Genomic DNA, 26341 nt, shown 5'->3' on the forward strand with positions numbered 1-26341 from the left:
TTAGACATGCATAACTTAGATATACCATCTTAATTTTCTCACTGGCCATATTTTCTTAAATATCTTACATCATTTTCTCAAGATGGACTGACGCGGCAACACACACTTTCATCGTCTAGTACATCAGTACAATATGAGCAGGAGTAGGGTATTACCTCTATCGTGGGGGCCCGAACAATGGTAAATCTGATCTCCTCTTTCCCCTCCAATCTACTCACCTTGTCAGGATACCTTGTCGATGGACCTGCCAGCTTTTACTCCGACAAGGAGCATGCGTGATCTCTTTCCATAAGTACAATTCTTTCAATCTAATATTTTATTTTTGAAATGGAGGCAAAAGATTCACCTCATCGATTAATGAAGAACAAGAGAATTGCCCAGTTAATTAACAGATAACCGAGGGAAAACCGTCACAAATCGCTGAGCGGCGCTCATATAATACCCCACACACAACTCAACATACAAGGCCTCGCCAAGATCGCACACCGGTGTCATCGTCATCATTTGTCCCCAACTGGCATCATCGCCCTTACTAAACTCCAAGGAAGCGACTCCGACTTCAGCAAACATGAACATCGACCCAATCCTCACCGTAGAGGCAGTGAGGTGACACAAGAAGACCTGTGCCAGAAACTCAGCCACTTTGCGCCAAGAGCAGCGCAACTCCGACTCTGAAGGAGAGCTCCGAAGGAGAAACTCTGCAAGGTTGCCGCCTTTGAAATTCACCGAACAGACCACCTGTTGCATGTCATCGTTGCCACCGGGGCCCCACCACCGCAACTCTGACTTCACCACAACAAAACAATCTGAGGTAATTCCATGGACAAGCTGGAGAAGAGTCGACTACCTCAACCATTGCCGCACCTCCGACATCGCTCGCCCGTCTTCATTGTCACAGAAGACCCGACGCTAAGACCATCACCGTCCACATCAAACCACATCGGTGTTGGCAAGACCAATACCCTGACCATGGACATCACCACCGCTGCCACGGCAACCCTCATCTCCTCATCGTTGAGATGCACCACACTCACGCCACCATCCACATGTCCCGCTGGCTGACGATGCACCACAGCTCGACGATGCCTTCAAGAAAGTCACAACGCCAACTAACGTTGTCGTCGCTGGCCCCAGCCATGGCTGGGGATGAGGTTTCCCCCGGGTTCACTCTGAACATCCCCAGCCGAAAGACTCCATCCGGCCAGTCCACCTGCCTGCCGCAGCTTCTCCAGATCCAAGGCGCAACACATAGCCTCCTCTCGGTAGCCGCAACCGTCTCAAAGTGGAGCTCAGCCCAGGCACTGCGGCAGCCAAGCGACGGAACAGAGCCACCGAGGACCAGATCCACCACCGAGAGCCACCAACGACCAGATCCACCACATCGCGTCGTCTCCACCTTCACCGTTGGCAAGCAGCTGCCCTCATAGGCCCAGATCAGGAACCTGCAGACATCCCCGACACCGCGCAAGCAGCCTCCGCCATCGTGCTCCACGAAGCCTCCTTCCGGTAGCAGGCAGTAAACGCACCACCACTGGCAACGGGAAACGGCCCCAAGAACGGGGCGTGCAGCTCATGCATCTCCCTATGTGCGCCCGAGAGCCCACGCGCGGTCGCACGGACGGCACAATCGTTGCACCACTTAAGGTACTCCATCGAACGAACCCCACCACAGACCTCCAACAGCAGCAGCACTATCCGGAACGAGCTCCCGCTGACCGTCCACTCAACCGTGCGCTACTTTCTCACATGGCATTTTAATTATTAAGATAATGCCATTTTAATAATTATTAATAACATGGCATTTTTATTAATAAGAGGATGACAATTGTAATAATAAGAGCATGGCATTTTTATTTTCAACTACATGGCAATGTTTTGTTACTAAGCGCATGGCATTTTTATTAATAATAGGATGGCATTTTTATTATTATTACTATGACATTTTTAATGTTGAGAGGATGGTATTTTTATTTTTAGTGGCATGACATTTTTTATTATTAAGCGCATGGCATTTCTGTTAACAACAGGATGGCATTTTAATTATGTATGAGGATGATATTTTATCATTGCTACGATGCCATTTTTAATGTTGAGAGGATGGAATTTTTATCTTTAGTGACATGAAAAATTATTATTGGGGCTTATCGTTATAAAAACATTTTATGTAGAGGATGGCAATTTTCATAGCATGGCAATTTAAGATTTATAAATACTTCTTTTTGTAGCTGGCCACGGCAATTTGTTATGTAGAAACATCAATGCTCAAGGTGGAATCTGTTTTGTGGCGCCCGTTAATACATCTCTAGGTCAGATAAGGTCAAACGTTCGCGTGAGGCTGGCTGCGAGCTGACGGCAGCCAGATATTAGGGCGAATCCTATTCGGCGCCCTCAGTGCCCGTTACAATACAATTTCCAAACGGGTGCACACCCCCTCCCTCCCCGCTGTGCGGGCCCATCTAGCTTTTTCTTTTCTGTTTACCAGACCGCCAGAAAATCTAGTGCTGAGAATCGAACGAGGGACTTCCTTGTTAATGCCACACTGCAGTAACCACCCTGCCACACGAACTTGATATGCTTACTTCCATCGTTTCCTTGTCTTATCGTTTTTTCCTGTTATTTGTCTTTCATTTTTCTTTTCTTTGTTTTTAATTTTCTGTTTTGTTTTTTTCCATTTTCCTACTTCCTCGTTCCATGAACCTTTTTCAAATCCGTGGACATTTTTTAAATTAATGATTTTTATTAAATTCGGTGAAATTTTTTCAACTTCGATGAACTTTTTTCCAATTCGATGAATAATTTTCTCATTTTCATGATTTTTTAGTATTGATTACCTTTTTCCAAAATCGATAATTTGTTTTTAAAATTCACTGAATTATTTTTCAAATTTGTGTACTTTTTTCAAATCAAATCAAAATTTTCCTCAAATTTGTGAGCAGTTTGCAGCGATTAACTATTTTTTCGAACTCGATGAATTTTTTTAAAAATAAATGAACTTTTTTCAATATTGATGATTTAAAAAAAACAATGCAATTTTTTCCTAAATGATGAACCTTTTCACCTTTTCATAAAAAAAATTCAAAATCGATGAAATTTTTTAAGTTTGTGAATTAAAAAAATGATAAACTTTTTCTCAAAATTGATGAATTTTTTTTATGTTTGTGAACTTTCTTAAAAAATGATGAACTTTGTCTCAAAATCAATGATTTTTTCCATTATCATGATTTTTGAAAATAAATAAATAAATCTAAGTGGTAGATAAATAGCGCGGCAACACTTGTTTTTATATTTATTAGCGCTATTATCAGTCACATGTGTCCAATTTCTGTAATGGTTAGCTAAGCCCTAACAAGGTTTTTTTTTCTTTGCGTTATTCGTTCGCTGCGCTTTGTCCTTGCGGGCCGGCCCAACAATGCGCTGCAGTGGGCGCCAGCATCCTGTTCGGGCACTTAAGGCGCCGAGCAGGAGCTCCCAGATATTAGCATCAATTTAGTTTCGAATTCCCCCCGAAAAAGTAAACTTAGTATCCAATTGTATGGGAGCGTCCTGGTCCAGTGAGTGAACTAAGATTTTATTGTTCTTGACATTTTTCTCAATCAATTTTGTAAATTTATTCATACAAATCTTAAAAAGGTGTTCAGCCAATTGTATGAAAAGAAAAACAAGAAATACAATCCTTTTATTTTTTGAGGTAAACCACATGCATTCATTCATAAGGAGAGTTACAAACCCACACATAGCCACGATCTTGAGGCACCCAGAAGACAACTGGTACAACACTTTGCAAAAAGGATCCCACTAGAAAAGCAATAAAGCCCTTCAGGGACCAAAAAGCAAAACCACCAACAGTCATCGCCTTACGCCGAAGCTTCGCCGGGGAGAAGGGAGACACCAACATGCCCATCACAGAAGAAACGCCATAGCAGACAAAGCTGCGTTGTGAGTCGATGAAGCAGGCCGCCATGCAACCTGAGGCCTTGTGGCACGTTGACCGGGGATCATCCCCATGCTCATCTACCCGCTGCTCGACCGATCTCGTCCAACACTGTCGGAGAGAAGACTCGAAGCCACATTCTTGCACCCGCCTAACATGTGTTGAACCGGTTGTTTCCCAGATCAGGTCGCCGCAGCCGCAGTCAAAGAAGTAAGCACCAGCGACCCCGCTGCATCCGGAACATAGCCACCAATCCCCACCACTACATTGCAGCAAACGCCGCCGCGACGGCAGGATTGAAGCACAAAGGCCCTCCACAAAGTCGCTGCCGCCACTGCACCGACCAAGTTTGACCACCAAACATACCTGACCCACTGCCCACGACAGATGAAAGCACCACGCGGGAGAAGGATGAGGAGACACTTTATTCACGGCCGCCATGAACGTCACAGGAGCAGCATCCATGGCCGGCAGAAACACTAAGCAACCTAGTCGAAACTACTGCTGTACACACCACGCGCGGAGTCCGGCGACTCCGCCAGAGACAACGCCGGCAAAATGGTTGCTACTAGCGCGGTGATTTCACCACTTCCTCTCTGAACAAAAAGGAAGGGCAGTTAGGGAGGAGTAGTTATGGGCGAGACGTGGTGCGGGCGCATGTAGAAATACGGTCCTTGGTGCCATGTCCCAAATGTCGACTGAATTTTTGCAATTCTATTGATCATCAGCTCGATTTGGGACTTATAGGGAGTTTCCGAAGACAGCAACACCATGCAGTGTCCGATGTAAATTTGGAGCGGAGCCCGTTCTCTTTCCGAAACGGTTGATGATCGGTTGCACCCATCCGACCTGTACAATATATATTGACTTGACTCACGTTGTGGCAAACCGGAAAACCCTAACCCATCGACCCCATCGACGATATACGTACAGATATCGATGAAGCTGCGATCAGGGCGTAGCCTCGGCTCGCCAGCGCCGCCGCGCGATCGGCCGCCGGAGCGGCGGACCGCATCAGCGCCCTCCCCGACGATCTGCTCCTCCTGGTCCTCGCCCGCCTCCGCTGCGTCCGCATCGCCGCGCGTGCGAGCCTCCTCTCCCGCCGATGGCGCGGCCTCTGGACCCGCCTCCCCGACCTCGTCTTCCGCGACGTCGTATTCCCCTCCGTCGAACCGGTGCTCGCCCGCGTGGTCTCCTCCGCCTCGGCGGTGTCCCTCCTCGACATCTGCGTCCCGGAGCGATCCTGCTCGGTCCGCGCGGCAGGGCCCCGCGTCACCGTCACCTCGCTGCTGCGCGCCATCGCGCTGCTCTCACCGGAGCAGCTCGTCCTCGTGATCCCATTGTGTGAAGCTTGGTCAGAGAGGGTCAAGCTGCCGTGCTTCCAGCGCGCCAACTCCATCTCTCTCTCCTCCTCCTTCCTACTGGGCGCACGGCGGCCGGCCAATTGTTTCCCGCGCTCACGACCCTGGTTCTCATGCCCCACCGACCTCGACGCTCTGGTGCCCTGCTGCCCGCGCCTGCGCGTGCTCAGGTACACTTTTCCCGGCGGCTGGCGGCTCGGCATCACGGTTCACTCCGCGTCGCTCCGGGAGCTCGTCCTGGAGGACACAGAACATTGGGCATTTCTATGTGAGATCGACGTCGCAGCACCCATGCTAGAGCAACTAACCCCGTCCTCCCACGTCGCAGCACCCATGCTCAGCGTCTCCGTCTTGGCGCCGATGGCCGACAATATTTCGTGGCGCTGCCATTACAACAAAAAAATCATGGGGCTGGGTGACTGGACACTCGCGACAGTGAGCTTGCTGTCGACGCCCGTGGCGGCAGAGAGACGACGACCTCCGGTGCTGCGCATAGACGCAATCAGGGTTAGTAGTTTGCTACCTCCTCCTCCCCATTGCTGCTGTGCACAATGACAGTCACAGGGGCGTATCCAAATATATTGACCACCATGGTGAACAGGACACAGGTATAAATGTACTCCCTCGTTCCTAAATATAAGTCTTTTTAGAGATTCCACTATAGACTATATACGGAGCAAAATGAGTGAATCTACACTCTAAAATGCGTCTATATACATATGTATGTAGTTCATATTTAAATCTCTAAAAAGACTTATATTTAGGAACGAAGGGAGTACTATCTATGGTTTCATAGAATCCCAACATAAAGTTTAAAAGACTGACATTTAAATGAAGACACCAGGATTTATGATGAAATTGTCTTCTCGAATATGCAGAAAACATTCGTCTACCAGCATGTATCATGGGCGCGAGAAGTGGAGAAACATCTGCAGTTGCAGATTGCCTCAGAGTTATCTGTCATTGACTTGGAGCTGCATCTTATACCTTTCGGCCATGGTTACGGAGCAGCCGTGTTTTTCTTCCTCGAGATGCATACGATCCGTACTACCATACATATATAAGCTCAAGGTTACCCTACCCGAATCCATGGTACGTTCGTCATTAATTGACTAAATAATTCTTTATGCGATGCAGTGCCAGTGCTATGTGTTACTACTCTGCCAAAAAATGTGATATGCATACTAGGAGTACTTGTTCAACATATTAGTTATTTTCTTTGTTGTACATTCAAAAAAAACTTATTTTATTATTGTACAGTCAATATTTCTTATTTGTATAATACATTCTTAGGGCAAGAAAAAATGCCAGGAATATTGTTGTTGCATGCCCAAGGACTGGACAAGCCAAATTGTCTCCTTGACAAAGCTTGAAGAAGTGGAAATTGACGGTTTTCAAGGAGACAACCACGATTTTGAATTCCTGGAACATCTATTGAGATGTGCACTAATGCTTAAAAGAGTGATCCTGAAGCAGTTGGATGATGTCGCACCAGGTGAAACAAAAATTCACGACTTCTCCATAGCGCATCCTTCATTGGAATGCCACTATGTTATCCTATATACCTAAGAGATTGATCCCCACTAACCTATTTATCTTAACCACATCACCATACAATTATGAATGGGATAAGGCCTACCTTAACATGCAACCATGCATTATAAAGACCCACCACCACATGCAACCATGCACGGGAAAATAATTATCATTCTATTGTTCAACTTATATTCAATAAATATTTTATCAAATATAATAAGTCATGAATTTTTAATTTTGCTTCATGTGTTGTTAATCTAAAAAATTATATTCCACATAATCAAATGTCATTGAAATATATTGCAACCAATTCCCGCAGCAACGCGCAGGGCATCATCTAGTATCTTCTGGTTTTGTGTCTTTGCCTATCTAGTGAGCATTCAATGAGAATTTATGTTCCGCGGAAACCTGGTTATACTTGTGTTGTTGGAGCCATGTAAATGTGGGAAGTTGCCAACTATATAGCTTGATTATACATTCTTATATCCTTGTTCTTATGCTTGGCTTACGTTTGAGAACTGCATTTTCATTCGATTGCGTAGAACATGTCATACAAGTGGGGGGGAAGGAAACAAAAGTTCAAAACAAACCATGGTAACAAAGGAAAAAACCTAAAACTCAAAATGTAACATTCCACAATTTCTTCCGCTAGTGACTCTTATCGTTCATGCTAGGCTAAATTGTATCTTTGGGTCAATCTGACGGTGCCGACGTGTCCTCCCTAGCAACGGCTAGCTCTGACAACCATGCCCCCCCCCCCCCGCTCCACCAGCCCCCACCGGTGTCCGCCGCTCCGGCCCCGTTGGCCACCCTCTCGGCCCCGCGCGTCCCCCGGCAAACTCCGCTGCCTCCCCCAGCATGCAGGTTCAGGGCAGAAAAGGGCATTTGTCGGTGTGTAAGGGTTCCGAGCGCGCGTCCTCTGCTGCCCACGACGGGCCTGCCCCGCTGCCATTTGCCTCCACCGCCCTTCCGGCGGCACCCCACGGCCAGCTGGTGAAGTCCCCGACGTCTATCGTCGCGGATCTCCATATGTTCCTCCCAATTCTGTCGGATCTGGATCCAGCTCCGCAGCAGCCTCCGTCACCAGTGGCGGGCCAGGTCCCCGCGCCTGAAGCTGGTCTGGTGGTGGTGGTCGATTATGGGCCTGCTTCCAAGTGTGATGCCGACGAAGATGAGGTCGAGCATGGGGAGTTTGTCCCACGGCTGCCTCCGCTGCCGCCAGCGCTCGACTCCGGGCCTGCTTCCGAGTGCGTCATCAACAAGGATAAGCTCGAGCATGGGGAGTTTGTCCCATGGCTGCCTCCACCGCCGCCCGCGCTCGACTCCGGGCTTGCTTCCGACCAAGTTTTTTAATTTCGAGAACAAAATAATTTCGAAGCACACTGAAATATGCAAAAAAATTGAAAATTACTAGTGATTTTGAAATTTCAAATTTCACTTAATTCTAATATAATTTAAATTTATATTGAAATCAGTTTGAGTCTGCGTCGAAATTTTGGGGTTAAAATATTTTGGAGCCTACTGAAATATGCGAATTTTTGGATTTTTTTTTGAAATTTTAAACCATGCTTCCGAGTGCGTCGTCGATGAAGATGACGTTGAGCATGGGGATTTCGTCCCGCGACTGCCTTCTCCGCCGCCGCCGCCTGCAAGCCAAGTCTCCGCATCTGACATTGGTCTGGTGGAGGTGCTCGACTCCGGGCTTGCTTCCAAGCGCGTCATAGACGGTGGTGAGCTCGAGGACGGGGTGTTCTTCCCGCAGTCACCGCCATCTGACAGATCTGGCGTCATCGCCGGTGATTCACGGCTCCAGTTTGGTTGCTCCATTGTCCAGGATGAAGATGTTGTGGGCATGGGCCGTGCAGCCCGTTCGTCGCCTATCTACGCTCTGGGCATCGCGAGAGGGACTGGTGTCTTCACCTTTCCTCTCTCAGAGCTCCTTGACGATGTGCACCTTCCGCCCCTGCTCCGCCTTGCCCTTCATCGGTTGGGCGATCTTGGGCTTCTGTAGTTGCTCCCGTGACGACCGTCCAAGCTCCAAAGTATGGTACAAGGTAATCACATCACACATGTCAAATAAAAACATACCGCTGGCTTCAGTGATGTTATAGTACAAAATGACACTGAAATACATATACACTGGTACTGGGATACAGAGAACTTCAGCAAGAGTTCCAACACGCAAAAACCAGTAGTAAAATTGCCATTAGAATGAATAAAATGTATGAAAACTGCTGCACACGAAGACATTTATCTATGGACTATATATGCTAACCATATCTTGCAACAGATAATCAATTCAGAAACATAACAAATGCTAGTGAACACCGAGCACTACCGGAATAACCTTATATGCCTACGGCCATATCTATGCCAATGGCTGGCGTAGGCATAGATGAAGCTATGCCGACGGCTTTTCGCCAGGCCGTCGGCATAGCTCCATCTATGCCTACGGCAGCCGTAGGCATAGTAAGGCCGTCGGCATACATCGATCTATGCCTACAGCAGCCGTAGGCATAGTTAGGCCGTCGGCATAGAGGTGGCCCTGGTAGCTCGGGGACAGACGGCGGGCTGACGCGTCAAATCTATGCCGACGGCCCTGGCGGCGGCCGTCGGCATAAATATCATCTGGTTTTTTTATTAGGAGCTGCCACGTGGCAGAGCTATGTCGACGGCAAAGCCGTAGGCATAGTTATCCATCTATGCCTACGGCCTGCCGTAGGCATAGCCCCGCCACGTGGCGCCTCCTGGTAGCCCCGAGAACTATGCCTACGGCATGGCCGTAGGCATAGATATCATCTGTTTTTTATTTTAAATTATTTTTATTTTTTAAAAGTTAAAATTTGAATAATTTAAATCTAACTTATCTAAACTTAAACATACACAAATTATACATCGACTTGGGGTAGAATTTTCCATAGATTATGACTATCCAGTTTGTTTTTATTTTTGAGTATGTTAGAAATGTGACCTCGTGTACTTTTGCATATATGTCCTTATACTTTGTTAAAAGCATAAGTAATTGATACTTGGATCGATTTTGACAAATTTTATATGGTTTTTTATCAGAATCTTGAAAGGATTATGTTGCTATACTATGTTTCAAATTTGAACTAACTTAAATCATGTTTGCTTCAAATTTACAGAAAACACCATTTTATTTTGATTTTTTTCTATATTTTGAGAAAAAAAACCTTCGGGTGGTAGCAATGCCACCAGAGCATCGCGCCGGGTCCTCATACATGTCTTAAGGTGTGGTGGCATGTATAAAAAGGCAATACGCGGCTCCGGTGTGAGGTCCTCCCCCCTCACGGATGGCAATGAAATCGAAGTAATCCCTCTGCGGTTTTGGCGTTGCATGAAATAGTTCTGAACACTCGGAGATTGACCAATTCATGAAATTTTTACACAGTGCAGACACATGTGATATAATAGGTGTGGCAATTTCTTATATTTTTAAAGATGCAAGAGTATGTGAACCCCCCCCCCCCACTACGGATTGTTCTTCGCGTGTCTACGAGTGTGGCCAGGGGCCTTCGGGGGCTAGCCATGCCACCAAATCTTGCATTGGCTCCTCTTACATGTCTGGAAGTGTGCTGTCAGGTGCAAACACCCGTCATGCGGCTCCGGAGTGTGACCCCCTTCACGGAAGGCGCCGCCGCCAGCACTTGGACGGGGAAACAGTCGCGCCGGGTCGACACGAGGGGGATCTGATGGTGGGTTGGGCCCAGACCTTGTTCTGAAATGTTCCTATGGGCTGACCTATCACCATCAGGTGGAAAAGTCCGTTGGTCAAAGGGCGTCCGGTGTAAGTCAAAGGCCTAGATCTCCGGGTCAACGGGGCTAGGGTAAGGCCGGTCGGGGGCCTTTGGGGGTAGCAATGCCACCAAAACTTGCATTGTGTCTTAACATATATATACAAGTGTGATGGAGGGTTGAAATAGCCAACAGAGCAACAGGCAGCACACTTCCTTCACAAAACCGAACACGTTCTTTCTCGATAACCAGATACTACCTTGGAGATGGTGTAGTTTACAAGCGGCCTCCTGTCAGGCTTCTATGAAATATGCTCAAAGTTTTACAAGGGCCATATGACTACACCGTGCCAGGTCCCGAGGATTTCCGGCATTGCATGATTTCCCGTGGATTTTAACGGCTAGATCCGGCATGCTGCCGAGGTACATTCACACTATGGTGGTGGGCCTGCCCCTCCTTTGGTTGCACTAGGCCTACACATACCGCAAAGACATCATATGTGATTTAACAAAACACTTCTGGACATCATTTCAGGTGGTCGCCGTGCAGATCTGCAATTTCCCGCGTTGAAACCCTACGGATGCAGTAAATGTCTCAAATATTGCAGGCGGGCCCGAAAAATGCCATGTACTGGCACGTGTCATGCAATGGCCCCCTTTGAGAGCACGAGAAGTTTCGAGGTCAATGGAGCAACGGGCAATGCACTTCCTTCACAAAACGGACACGTTCTCTCTCGATAGCCAGATACTACCTCGGAGATAGTGCAGTTTACATGCAACCTCCGGGCAAGCTTCTACGAAACGCGCTAAAACTTTCACCACACCCTACAAGGGCCATATGATGACACCATGCCAGGTCCTGAGGATTTCTGGCATCGTATGATTTATGGTCGATTTTAACGGCTGGATCCGGCATGCCGCCGAGGTACATTCGCCTCTCGGTGGTGGGGCATGCCCCCTTGGGTTGCACTAGGCCTACACATACCGCAAAGACATCATAAATGATTTGAAAAACCACTTCTGGACATCATTTCAGGTGGCCGCCGTGCAGATCTGCCATTCCCGCATTGAAACCCTACGGATGCATTAAATGTCTCAAATATTGCAGGCCGGCCCGAAAAATGCCATGTACTGACACGTGTCATGCAATTGCCCCCTTTGAGAGCACGAGAAGTTTTGAGGTCAGCGGAGCAACGGGCAACACACTTCCTTCACAAACTGGACACGTTCTCTCTCGATAGCCAGATAGTACCTCGGAGATGGTGCAGTTTACAAGCGACTTCCGGTCAGGCTTCTACGAAACACGCTAAAACTTTCAGCACACCCTACAAGGGCCATATGACGACACCGTGCCAGGTCCCGAGGATTTCCGGCATCGTAGGATTTTTGGTCGATTTTAACCGCTGGATCCGGCATGCCGTCGAGGTACATTCGCCCCCCGATCGTGGCGCCTACACCTCCTTTGGTGCTGTCGTTCGATGCCGAGGGACGTCGCACGTGTCTTCGTCGACGGTGACGGGGAAAGCCGAAGAGATGTTCCGTGCGACTGTCTGTAGGTCCCCGTCCGGACTCATAGTCGTCATACCGGACGCACCATTCCCCGATCCATTCCCTCCCCACCTCACCTCACCATCTCCTCCTCGCCGCCCTCCTCTCCCGTCACGGATCGTCGACGGTCGGTCCAAGAGGGTAGAAAAAATAGAAGAAAAACAAAAGGGAGAACACAATTGTATGAGCTTGGTTTCTATTGGTGGAAAGTTTGTGCCACGGATCGATGACGTGGCGCATATCCATCCATCTATCCATCTAGCTGTCCACCCCACAACCATCCATCCATCCATCTAGAGAAAAGGAGAAAAAAAGAAAAAGAAAAAAGAGCCCACCCAACCCCTACCTCGCTCTCTCCCCACGAACCTCTCTGTCTCTCGCGACTCCTCTCTCCCCCACGAACCCCTGTCCCTCGCCGCCGCCACCACCCACGCCGGCCGGTTCCGGCGAGCTCCGGCGGCGCGCAACACGCCCCCGAGCTCCCCTAGGTCCGCTCCACCTTCCCCTCCGTCCAGAATCGGCGCTCCCGTCCTCCACCGACCCCGTGGCTAGCTAGGGTTTCGACCGCCACCCCTAACATCGCCGGGATCAGCCAGATCCGGCGACGGCGAGGCCAGAGCTCGACGGATCCGTTACGGGCGTGGCGCAGGTACGTCCTTCCCCTCTTTCCTCTCCCGGATCCACCCTCCCCACCTCACCTTTTCTCCTTTCCTTCCCTTGCTGCAGGTCACCTTGGTGCGGTCTGGACGGCGGCGACGGCAGGAGGGCGCCATCCTTCCTACTCGAGGAGGCGGAGGACGAGGGGCGCACCTAGCTGGCGGCCCTGTCCTGCTCGAGGAGGCAGGGGCTGCCGAGCTCAAGCACGGCCACGACGACCCACCTCGGCAGGTAGCACCTCCATCTCCCCCGCCTCCTTCCTCTGCTCACTACTGCTGCTGCTAAGTAGAGGAATATGTGATGCACTGCACCACACGAAGCTGGCTATATCCTTCACCGGTAGCTAGTTTGATCTATCCTGACGGACAAGCTAACATACATAGCAGTAGTTGCTTTTTTTATCATTCCCCCACCGGCCAGAGCACAACGTACACACACACAGAGAGGAAATCTCTAGTTAGCTTTTTTTTAGTTTGTCCTCTAATTTGTTATTGGCCATAGGCTCGTGACAATCTCTTTTTTTCTTTGTTGATGCTTACGATCAATTCCATAATTTACCAGTGTATAAGTATATAGCCCCTAGCCATGTCTACTTCCAGTCCTACTCGGACACACATATTCACATGTATTCAGCACGTACGCGTGGAATCACGTTCAAGGGAACTTTAGCACTACTTTACAATGTACATGAAGAATCGGTTTACTCCAATTGACAAGTAAAGTACAGTGGCCTAGTTGGATCCTGTGACAAATCCTGTGACAAATTCACATCCTAGGCTTGATTCCTGGCCGAGCCAGCTTTTACTTCAATTGACTGCATGATTAAAGTATAGATATAGATAGTATATTTGTACTGGTATGATGAACAAGAGCTTCCAGTTAATTACATAATATTGGTGATGTAGTTTTACTTGCTGTGTATGCTTGCTTAGTTGTCCATTGGGCCGCTCTCTTTTATCGTTTGAGTGCGCCAATTAGTTCGGCTAGCCTCTATAATTTATTATGTAGCTTCTGGAGTGCTTCTATCTATATTTGTGAAAAATTCGACCCAGCAAAAAAAATGTTAATCAGTCCGCTCTCTCAAAGTTGAGTTTAGGCTGCTGCATATGAATGATTTTTTTCTTAGTTTGGGTGCTAGGTACTGATAGAGTTGGTGTATCCATAGATAGCATACACTTGCGCATTTTTTTGAGTTCTTCTGCGAATGAGAACAACCATCATGGACCTCCTCTGTTTTCAAGCAGCTTGCTTCTCCATGTATGATTTATGCAGCATATACATCTTGCTCCTCTTTTATCAGTAGCAATGGAAGTTGATGAGATTTAAGTGTCGTGTTGTTCTAGAGATGCAGGGAGGGAGGGACATCCATGGATTGGACTGGAAGGATTGGATGCAAACCAATGCACATGAGGAGGAGAGATGCAAGCCAGGCCATGACCTAAAGGTCCCTGCCGTGAACCCCTTCCCCTTCCCGTGTATAATCATGCTCAACAAATACTTGATATGATTTTGGTTAATCTTCAATTCAGCCCAGCTAGCTATTGTAATACTTGCTTGTCTCCTTCCAAATGTTGCCCTAGTCCATTGAGTTTCTTATTGCTCCAGGTAGTACTGTTATTTTTCTGCTCTGCGATTTGGTTTGCATGGTTCCAGGCTCCCAGTCTACCGCTTTTGTTGCTGTGATGTTGAGCTCTGTTTTCTTTATTATGACAAGTTGCAAAATTAGTAGTGGGAAGTAAACTTTTGTTAACTTGTTGGCTGAACGAATGGAACTACTGTTATATTTGATTTGTTGCTCAACTAGTGCTGCAATGATGGAATCGATGATTGTGCATGATGCATCCATCCATTCTATCGGAGAGGCTGTGTTTTTTTTCTTCTTGTGCTAAGATTGCTAGCATCACATATCCTATGCTTTTGTTTCTCCAGTAGAGCCTTGTGAGATTGATGTGTCTGCCACCGTCCTCGAATGGTTGTTCAATAATAATGGTCCTAGCTAATTACTAGTATGCGCTGCTGCTAAAACAACTTGCTCCTCGTTTGATTTCAAGGATGTTGTTGCTGCTAAAGTACCAACAACAGCGACAACAACCATGCTTTGGTTCCCCAAAATTCAGATTGCACTTGCATCTCTACATACACACACATATGAATATGCACCTCAGTTTGGTTCAGTTTGCATATTTACATTTGCTTTAACTTTGACTGAAACTATCTTGGTGACACTTGCATCAATGGTGTGTTCTGCCCTTGTAGATGTCCTTGGATAAGATGGCCATTGGAGTGTAGGGGAGAAACAACCTTGTCCTGCTCGAGGAGGAGGAGGACCACCCGAGCTCGACGACGACACGGCAACAGGTAGCACTCGCCTCTCTCCCAAGGTGAAGGTCTGATCCGCCTGTTTAGATGGTCTGCTCTCGTCTTATGCATGTGAGGGGAGAAGAAAGCCATTGGACTGAATTATATTTGCATGTGAGGGGAGTGATCCTTTTGGTAGATGCAGAGTATAGATTCACAAAATTCACCACATGAGCGTACTACCTATATCCAAATTCTGGATACCACTTGCATCTTTTGTATGTACACATGAAAAAGCACGACGGTTTGCTTCAGTTTGTATGTGTCCAATTGTTTCTTACTTTTGACTGAAACTATCTATCTTGGTGGCACTTGCATCTCCTGTACATACATACATATGAATCAGCACCACACTTTTCTTCAGTTTGTATGTGTCAATTTTTTTTGGTTGAACTTTGACTGAAACCAACTGGATGGCACCTCAATCTGTACATACACATGAATCAGCACCACCCTTGGTTCAGTTTTGTATGTGTCCATTTGTTTTTACTTTGACTAAAGCCAACTTGATGACACTTGCATCTTCTGTATATACATATATACATATGAATCAGCACCACTCTTTTTCTCTTTGAAGCTTGCCTTGAACAACAACTGATGCTTGATAGATACAACCGAAACTGGAGCATCTCTGTACTGTATGTATTAGTAGTATTGTTTGGTTCAAGCACCAACATGACAAGTTATCTTCAGCAAAAGCAATAATTTTCTGCCTTTTTAGTTTGATGCCCCTGTTCTAGGCGATTTCTTTTGGTAAATTCAATGTATAGATTACATATTCACCCTCATATGTAGGATCTTCGGTTTGTTGTACTGACTGTATGCCACCTCCATCGTTGCAGCCTTGTCTCCCCCACCACCGCCCCTCGGCCTCCTATAATGTTGTTGTGGATTCTTAGAATGGAAATGTTATGTACATAAAAAATATACTATGGTCTGTGTTTGCAAATCCATGGCTGTTGAATCATGTCTGTATAAGCATTTGTAAATAGCTAGCCTTGTTGGCTAATCTTTTTTTTTTTGGTTTTGGTCAGCAAGTTTTCCGACGGCAATGCTGTAGGCATAGATGGCTGTCGTGACACCAGGGACGCGCCACGTGGCAGGGCTATGCCTACGGCAAAGCCGTCGGCATAAATCTATGCCGACGGCTTTGCCGTAGGCATAGCCCTGCCGCCAGGAGGAACCGGGGGATGACACGTGGCACGGCTATGCCTAGGGCAAAGCCGTTTGGCATAGGTTCCATCGCCGTAGGCATAGCCCTGCCACCAGGGAGTGCCACGTGCAAGAGGTATGCCGCTGGCTCGGCCGTCGGCATAGATTTCCACCTATGCTGACGGCCAAGCCGTCGGCATACCTCTGCCGCGTGGCTTCCCGTGAATTGTCAGCGCTTTTGACGGCGCCGTCCGTTGCTGTCAGGCGGAAAACACTGCCGATGGCTGTCGCCCGGTCGTCGGCATAGGCCCCTACTGTACTACGCCGACGAACTGACAAGACTACGATGTGATCTACGCCGACGGGCCTATGCCGACGGCAGCCGTAGGCATAGATCTATGCTGACGGCAGAGGACCTATGCCGACGGCCCTGGGCCGTAGGCATAGGCCGCGAGTCCGGTAGTGGAGATGAAAATAGAGGGAAGAACATGCCACATCTTTAAACAGATGCACAACAAAACCATTTATCATGTACACAAACTAGACAGTACAACAGCTATAGATTGTAAGTCTTACATGAGCAAAACTAGTTAACAAGCTAACCATCTGGATAGCTAAACTCAAATCCTGTTCGACAACAAATACTAAACTCGAATGCTATTAGAAACAAATTTCATGAGGTGAATATATATAAAGTAAGGCCTATACACCTAGAACACAACGTCCAACTAAACTAAATCCATCCCTACTTCCATGAGGCGACAATGAAGAAACAATAACACTGAGCAAAAAAAAGTGGAACACAGCACATACACCTCTATCCTATAGGAATCGAATGTAGACGCTATAGTCACGCAAGCACCAATACATCTGAGTGGCAAAAGTCGTATGCATTGAAAACGATCTAAGATGATGCGGCAATATTGGTGGGGTGTTGAAAAAGGAAAGAGGAAGATGGCTTGGTTAAGCTGGGATAAGATGATGCTGCCAAAGGCTAGTGGTGGTATTAAATTCGGTGATATGAGAGCCTTTAAGAGCAACTCTAGCAGACCCCGCATCCCGCCGACCCGCAAAACGCGTTTGCAGTTCGCGCAAAATAGCTTTTGCGGGCCGGCTCGGGCTGGCACAGATGCAGACCCCCCAAACGGATCCGTAAAAAGGCATATTCGCGGAATATGCTATTTTACGGGTCGGCTATGCGGGGTCTGCTCTTTGCGCCGCTGCACCCGCATATCATCAGCCCGCAAAATCAAATCCAACATAATTCAACAATCGAAAACAAACTGAATTATTCAAATCAAACATAAAACAATAATCATCCGCATTACAATAATCACCGTAGCAAACTTAAATAATGCAAATACAAAACTTAGTCACTTGTCATGAATACAAATACAAATGAATACAAAAATTAGTCACTGTCCAACCATTTGCCAATGGTGCTCAATGAGATCTTCCTGAAGTTGAAAGTGTGTGTCTGCATTTTCAATCTCCTTGTATGTCTGAAGAAAAGCTCTAATGCGGTTTGGGTCTCTAGCTGGTTTGACACGGCTACCCACATTGTCGTAAAAGAATTCTAAGTTCATTCCTCTCTCATCTTCAAGAATCGTATTGTGCAGAATAACACAGCATGTCATGATGTTCTTCAAGGTTTTCTTATCCCAAAAACGAGCAGGACCACGGACAATGGCAAACCTAGATTGCAAAACACCGAATGCTCTTTCAATGTCTTTTCGGGCTGCCTCTTGCACCCTTGCAAATTCACATTGTTTTTTGTTCTGGGTTCTTTGATGCTCTTGACAAATGTGCACCAAGGAGGGTATATACCATCTGCAAGATAGTGCCCCTTTGTGTATTCATGCCCATTGATAGTGTAGTTGCAAGCAGGAGCATCACCACTAGCAAGCCTAGCAAACAAATGAGAGCGTTGCAAAACATTGATATCATTGAGAGTGCCCGGCATACCAAAAAAGCAATGCCAAATCCATAAATCCTCGGATGCAACGGCCTCTCGCACAATTGTTGCATCACGAGACTTGCCACAATACATTCCTTGCCAAGCCTTGGGGCAATTTTTCCAATTCCAATGCATACAATCAATGCTACCTAGCATGCCAGGCCAACCTCTCCTCTCATTGGGTGCGCGAAGATACTCAGGACCAAAGACACGGACGATCACTTTCGCAAATCTACGCACAGACTCAATTGTGCTATCTTCACCAATGTGAAGATACTCATCGGCATAGTCAGCCGGAACGCCATATGCAATCACCCGCATCGCTGCGGAGATTTTTTGATATGCACTAAATCCCTTTAAGCCCGTGGCATTTCTTCTTTGGGTAAAATACCGGCAATTTGCCTCGCAAGCTTCAACAAGTTTCACAAAGAGGGATCGGCGCATTCGGTACCTTCCGTGGAAGAGGTGTGCAGGATAGGTAGGATTCTTCGCAAAATAATCTTGCATCAACATCTCGTTCCCAAGCTGGCGATTCCGAGGAATGCACAGATGCCCGACAGTAGATCCTCGCCTCCTCTTCCGGTACTCGTCTTCATGCTCCTTCACGGCAAGCGCCATGACTAATGTTTGCTGCCGAAAGGTCACAAGCATGGTCTCCACATCCGAGTCGTCCGAATCGGACGAATCGGATAGCAAGAACTTCTCGCACGGGGTCAACTCCATCTACACGCACACCAGCGCGTCAATCTACCACACAGCTCGCAAAAATCACAAAAAATAGGCTAACCGGTGGCGGGTGATCCCGGGCGGCGACGAGGGGGGTGCGCTCGACGGTGGTCGATCCCCATCGGCGGCGGCGACGGGGGGAGACTCTTCTCGCCGGATCCGGAGGGGCGGTGCATCAGACCGGCACGGGAGGGTTTGGGCGGCCCCGCGGAGCAATTCCGCCCGCAGATATGCCCGGAATCGCCGGCGGCGGGCGGGCGGAAGCAAGGGCGGGCGACGGCGGAAGGATGGGGAAAAGAGCGCGGGGCTGAAATGTCCCTCCCGCCAACTGCTTCTCTGTGATGCGGGGCACCGCATCCGCGGGGGCGAAACCCGCGTTTTCCCGGGTTGGGGTCGGGAATTTGCCGCGCCCCCAAAATTTTTTTGCCGGCCGGGGCGGGATGCGGGGTCTGGTCGGGCAAGCTTTCCGGCCCGTACCCGCATTTTGGCGGTTATTTTGCGGGTCGGGGCCGGATGCGGGGTCTGCTAGAGTTGCTCTAACCCAGCACTGCTGGCAAAGCAGGCCTAGAGATTGATTGACTGTCTTGACAGTTTATGTGCGAGGCTACTTGGGGCAAAGTACTACCCAAATGGAAACATTTTGGACACTGTGTTCTCAGGTAACGCTTCGACGGTATGGAGGGGAATCGAGCATGGTTTGGACCTTGTTAAACAAGGTATTATTTGGAGAGTGGGTGACGGATCGAGTATCAGAGTGTGGCGTGACCCATGGATCCCGCGCGGCCCTGGCTTTCGCCCAATTACACCGAAGCGGAATTGTCGGTTTAATAAGGTTTCAGACTTCTTGGATGAACACGAAGCTTGGAATCTGCAACGTCTTAATGACCATTTTTGGAATATGGATATTCATGAGTGTCAAAATCCGGACTTCCCTAAGGAACAGGGAAGATTTCTTTGCTTGGTTCCCAGAGAAGAGCGGGATTTTCTTGGTGAAAAGTGCCTATAGGTTGGCAACAAGTGTGCATGATGAGGTGTTTGGCGGTGGGGCATCTAGTACCCACCCTCACGGTGCTAGACCAAGATGGCGTTCAGTTTGGAATTCTTCTGTTCCACAAAATATGAAGATCTCTGCTTGGAAATCAATTGCAGGTGCTCTAGCTACAAATAAATGCAAATTACATAGGCACATCTCACGTACAGACCTATGCCCCTTGTGTGGCTCTATGGTGGAGGATACTTTCCATGCGTTGGTGACTTGTGATCACGCTGCACATTTATGAAATCGCATGCGTGAGTGTTGGTATTACATGGTAATTCCATCCTTGTTAATTCTGTTGATGCTTGGCTATTGAACCTATTGGCTGCATGTTCTGAAGTGGAATGCAACAACGTCCTAATGTTGACTTGGCGTGTGTGGCAATTGCGGTCGGACGCTGTGCACGAAACGGAAATTCTGACCATTGAGGCATCGACGTTGTTTCTGGAGAGTTACATTTTTTTCCGGGGGATTTAGAGAGCTTTATTGAATAAAAGCATTCGCTGGACAGTCAGCCAAGAGGCTGCTGATCAGGAAGCTGGGAGTGAAGTCTAGCCAGCTCTCGGTCACGTTAAGCGTACATGCACGCTTAGCACACAAGTGTGCAGGACCGTTAGCAGCTCTACTTACATAAGAAATATCAAAAGACAAAATGCTAGCAGAGAGCTCTCTAATTTCATATAGGATCGGTGCTACAACCGAACGATCAGTGTAGCTAGAGTTTTTCTGGAGAGTTACATGCAATCAATTACTCAGACTATGTATTTCAGTGTCGATGAAATCATTAAAGGAAAAATGCCAGTGGGGGGTCCTATACTGTGTCGACCTGGGAGGAAGCAGCTTGCTACTGCTTGGCCTGCTCTGGCAGACAATAGACTTGCTCTTTTGGTGGATGGTTCTTATTCACCGACGGACGGAGCTCCGTCGGCAGGTATGATTCTGCGTCGTCATGATGGCAGTGTGGTGTTTGCCGCTTACCGGTATATTTTTAATTGCAATGATGCTTTGGAGACGAAGATTCATGCACTGATGCAGGGCATGGCTTTGGCAATCCAACACTCAGAGGTTTCTGTTGTTGTTCAGTCCGACTCTTCTGAAGCATTGTCAAGTCTTTCCGATTCTAGATTAAGCAGGTCGGCGTATGGGCACTTAGTTGCAGAGATAAAAGCACACATGCTTATCCGGGAGTTTGTCCCAAGAATCTTACGAGAGAGCAAAATAGGGTAGCTGATCGTTTAGCATTATATAGTCGCGATGAGCGGGTCACAGCTGTGTGGCTTGGTCAAGGACCTCCTCGTATAGAGCAATTATACTGCCTCTGGATTGTAATCCTATCAATATGGAATAAAACTCCCTTTTACCTCGCAAAAAAAAAAAAACGATATAAGATTGGCCAGCTGGCTATAGGAAAGGAAAGGCGGCTACAGGAAAGGAAAAGAAAGAAAAAAAACTAAACATGAAAGGCAAACGATTAAAATTGACCACCCGGCCGAAGATCGTAATGCGACGCGTAGCTGCTGGCCCACCTGCCGCTTCGACGCTCCTATCCTCTCCCGTGGGGCCTTCTCCTTCACTTGTTTTTCTTATTTTCTCCACATTGCTCGAGCTTGCTGCCTCCTTCCTCTGCTTCTCCAACATCACTCCCTGCTGCACGCCGCCAAACCGCCACAATGATACGCGGACAGCAGCCGCCACCTCCCAACCCGCGATGCACAAGGGGCTGCAACCATCTATGCCAGAGCTGCGACCAGCCAGAGGAAAAGCTTGAACCGCCCGCTGAAGGTGCTGTAACCAGCAAACTTAAAAGCTGCTATCGATCGCAGCACCCGTGAGCTACAACGACGACGGGGTGTAGCAATGATGCTGGAACCAGAATGTTGTGATGCTGGAACCGGCATCGAGGGGATTTGTTGGGACTCGCGCACATCGGAAGCATCCAGAGGTGACCACCGCGGCAGGTGTTGCAACCGTAATTGCCGGAAGCTGGAACCGACTTTTGCTTTCGCTCTGACCGGCCATAAATTTTGCTGCAACTTGGCAACGATGATTTTACTTCAACTGACTAAATATTTTGCTGGAACCGCTAATTTTGTTTCCTGGAACCGGCTAAATATCTTGCTTTAACAGACTTTTTTGGTTTCTTAGTTGCTCGATTTTTTTTACTGGAACACGGTGCTGCAAAATCAAGGACGATGAGCCGGGCGGCGGCAATGCCGTGCTTCAATTGGTGCACATGTTGCAGGAACCGGCTTGGCCGCGAGCTGCATTAGGCTTCAGTGGAGCTGCATCCGGTATTGCGTGGCACTGGAAAACGATTGCAAGATTGTGAGGCTGTGCAATGACGACGACGGCGATGGCGAGTTGCAGCAAGGGGCTGCGAGCTGTGTCTGACGGTGACAACGGCGGACGTGGAGGACGCTGGGGCGGCAATCACGTTGTGCACGTGCAAAGAAGACTCGTTTCAGGGGAGGAAGAAGAAATCAATGGTTGTAGGCTGCGGACGCTCGGGCGCAGATCGGCCGGCCGGCGCCCAGAGCTGACCAACATGAAAATAGACATCGATGGGAAATCAACTCAAGCATCCGCCCGATATATAACGACTCACACAGACTGTTTCTCTCATGAATCATTGCGCGTGATCCAATGGAGAAGAAATTCCAATGAAGCCGACTTGTTTCCAGACAGCTGAAAAATAGCAAAGCTGATTTTTCTGCGCACGCGCATGTAACGACCAGCCCCTAATTTCTCTCCTTCCAGAGGACACTTCAAAAAAAAACATGTAGCGTGCTATTTTTTACTTGATAATACTACACACGCGCGCAAAACAGACGGACTTTCACGGACCCTGCCGCCTGGCCTTCACTAATTGCCCCCCCCCCCCCCCCCCCCCGATTTTAAGTGGTGGGCCCGCCTCACTCTATCAAATCTAAGCCAGTCATATCCTAACCACCCCGTAAAACCAAGTAAACCCTCCATGTGTGTAGCATCTCTCTTTTTACATTGGTGCAAATGCATACAGACAAAACAAGAAAAATAGTCGAGCCTTACAAATCAGGATTCATCAGTTGCCTAGACCGTTGGAAACTTTGAATGTCGTAGCAACGCAGTTGAGGATGACTCGGCAGAAAGAATGGTGTTGCCGATGTTAGCCGAAGAAGAGCCAACACAACCGGGGCGGGGGCCATCGTCGATAGAGTAATCCCCTTGCCGGTTGCACAAGGCAAGATCCGGCCGTACAGCCCTGTACATGTGCTGGGGGAGCTCCGGCAGAGTCGCCTCCTCGGACTGCAGGAAGTGCATGGCCTGCATGACGGACGGCCGCTCGCTCCGGTACGGGAACGCACACCAGAGCCCGATGACGAGCACCCGCTCCATCCACCACTCATTGGCCTCGACGCCCTTCAGCCGCGGGTCCGCAGCATCAAGGATTGCACCCCTGCTGTACAGGCCCCACACCCATCTAAGCAGCGAGAAGGTTTTGCCAGCAGTTTCAACCACTGGTGGCCGGCCACAGACGATCTCCAAGAGGACGACACCGAAGCTGTACACGTCGGACTCGGTACTGCGCCTGCCCGTGTTGACGAACTCCGGATCGATGTAGCCGACGGTGCCTTGCACGGCCTTGGTGGTCTGAAACAATCCCGTGTCGTGGTCGATGAGCCGGGCCAACCCGAAGTCCCCGAGCTTGCTGCTGTGCGACGAGTCGAGCATGATATTGCTCGGCTTGATGTCGCCGTGCACGACGCACTGCACCCCCTCTCGGTGGAGGTAGTGCAGCGCGGATCCCAAGCCGAGGATGATCTCGTATCTCTGTGGCCATGTCAGACATTTGTCCTTGCTGTAGAGATGTTTGTCTAGGCTGCCCTCTGTGACGAGCTCGTAGACAAGCAAGAGCCCCTTGCGGCTGTCACACCAACCCAGCAGTTGCGCAAGGTTGCGATGCTTCAGCATGCTGATGACCTTCACCTCTGCCTCGAACTCCCTCCTCCCCTGCTCCGACGACTCTGTTGACAACACCTTCACCGCTACCGCACGATGGTCTTGCTGACCACCGACGGCGGCTGCAAGTTGTGTGAGGTGACCCCGATAAACGCCCCCGAAGCCACCTCGCCCGAGCTTCTCCTCCTCCGCGAAGTTGCTTGTTGCGGCGACTAGGTCGCGGTACTTGTACCGCTTTGGGCCGCTGGCCGCCACACCTCTCTCGAGGCCATCTCTATCGGCACTACTACACTACACTGTTCCTCGGAGCCGCTATCAGAACCGCTGTCATTTGACCCCGTTGATCTTGTTCTCTTGTGTCGCCGCCATACCAATACAACAACCGTACATAGAAACAAAAATAGCAAAGGAACTAGGACAGATAGTAGGATTGTTACTGACTTTTTGCTGGTTTGAAGAGGAGAAGATAGTTCCAGAGTGGAACTGAATGACCATGACAGTATTCGGTGCAGCCCGACGAGGACGCCATTCGCCGCGGAGAAGCCGATAGCGACTTGCTCCGGTAAATGTCTTCTTAGATCAACAATTGCATTGACCTGGTACAAGGCATCGCCGATGAGGAGATCAACGGCCAACATCTTGGATTCATTGTGGTACGTCACAGTGGCTTCCATCACAATGGACGACGTGAGGTTCTTGCCCGGCCAGGTCGTCGTGTCGGTGGATGCTGTGGACTTGATGGAGTTGACGTCTATGCCGACATGGTTCACGTTGATATCGTCATATATTGCATTGAGGAAACTGTCAAACTCAACGGCGACGATCCGGCTATCATCTATCCCGTTAGCAAAGGCCGGGTCAGGGAGTAGGCCTAGGCTGCCACCCTGGCTTTCAGGCACGACCGCCGAAGGGAAATGGCCGAGGAAGAAGGCCATCCCATCGCCTGTAAGCTCAAGGCTTTGTGCTTGAATGATTTGAAAGGAGAAGGTGGTGGTGAAGCTAGCCATCTCGCCGGTGGCGTTGCTCCAGAGCGGCACTTTGTACGAGTACCACGCCCGGCCGACGCTTTCATTTATAGCTCGCTCATGTGTATTTCTTGTCAGCTCAAGCATTGACGCAGTGGGGAAAGCATCACCGGCGAAGGTGATCCATGAACTTGCACCGGGGTCGGAGAAGTTGAGGTTGAAGGAGGGCGACAAGGCCCAGCGCGGCGCATAGACGAGGTATAGCAACACCAAGACTAGGGTGGTATGCCGATTGCGAGAGCCCATGGCTTGTGTTTGGGGAGGAGGAAGCTTGAGCACTATAAATGTTAGGGGAATACTTAGTGGTCGCGGTAAAACTTTTGAACTAGTCCCCACGCGATAGCAGAAAGTCAGTGCATGATGTAGCACATGAAAGGAACTAGAGAGCCAATAGTGTTATTGTTTGGGGAGAATCTATGTGAGGTGGGGCACACGGCTCTGGGCGAGCTCCAAATGGTTACACAGGACAAAGTCACCAGCATCGTCCAACAACCGGGTCGACGCACTCAACTTTTTCCTTCTTATATATCCTTTTTATTTACTCGAGCACCGTCTGCCGCCGGCGTATTGACGAGCAGATGCAGACAGACATAACAAGTCAATGCACGTCGCTTAAAAAGTCTTCAGTGTGGTAATATAGTTTCAATACAGTCACTACAGGAGTCGACAAGTTTACCGTGTCCTAGTATTTGCGAGTATTTTCTGTTGAACATTCGGCTTAGTGCCATTCTAAACAGAGTGCAGGGGAAAACACTCGGTAAAGACTCGCTAGTTCGCAAAGACTTAACTGTGACGAGTGCAGAATAAAAAACACTTGGCTACAACACGTTTTGCCCGGCTCGAAGGAGGGGCAATGACGACGGCGCACCTTCGGCTCGCTTCAGTGCTTGTAGTCGTTGTTAGGTGGTCTACGAACCTGGATGTAATTTTTATTATTTTTATGTTCGTTTTACTGCCATGATGAAAGATGAATAGATCGAAAATTTCTTAGAAAAAAAAACACTTGGCAAACAAAGAGTAACTTAGCAAACGAAGGTACTGTTGACATTTATTTACTTTGAGAAACGGAAACAATAACTGCCGAATGTTGTTTCCACCGTCGGATCTTCTAGCATGGATCTTGATGACAAGCTGGTGACACGTCACGTTTTTAAGCCATTCGCTACGTTGTCAATTCTGTGTGAACGTCTTCCTCTTGGCCCACACTCTTTCCTTACTCTATCTTCCCACTGCCGCCCACTGCGCCGCTGCAATCTCCTCCCTGCCGCCGTACGCCACCACCGGTAACGAGGCCCGCACCATCCCCGGCGCCACCCCCCCCCCCTTCTCAAACCTGGTCGCTAATACCCAAGGTGAGTTG

At 48.6% G+C, this 26341-nt stretch overlaps 1 long non-coding RNA gene and 1 pseudogene across 4 annotated transcripts; one reads left to right on the forward strand and one right to left on the reverse strand.

Annotated features, from left to right (window-relative positions):
* Window positions 1–12448: 12448 nt before the first annotated feature.
* On the forward strand, window positions 12449–16165 carry LOC109735357 (uncharacterized). 4 transcript variants are annotated; one of them, XR_002226103.4, is made up of 5 exons: window positions 12449–12780; window positions 12858–13019; window positions 14132–14232; window positions 15045–15169; window positions 15942–16165. It is a non-coding gene; the product is annotated as an uncharacterized lncRNA (long non-coding RNA). The 4 variants fall into 4 exon arrangements; XR_002226105.4 differs by having other exon boundaries at window positions 12450–12780; window positions 15989–16165; XR_002226102.4 differs by having other exon boundaries at window positions 12450–12780; window positions 15045–15146.
* A 6879-nt stretch (window positions 16166–23044) lies between these two features.
* LOC109735370 (L-type lectin-domain containing receptor kinase IX.1-like) lies at window positions 23045–25227 on the reverse strand (annotated as a pseudogene).
* Between the last annotated feature and the right edge of the window lie 1114 nt (window positions 25228–26341).

This window comes from Aegilops tauschii, chromosome 7 (assembly GCF_002575655.3).
Source record: "Aegilops tauschii subsp. strangulata cultivar AL8/78 chromosome 7, Aet v6.0, whole genome shotgun sequence".
Classification (NCBI taxonomy): Eukaryota; Viridiplantae; Streptophyta; class Magnoliopsida; order Poales; family Poaceae; genus Aegilops; species Aegilops tauschii.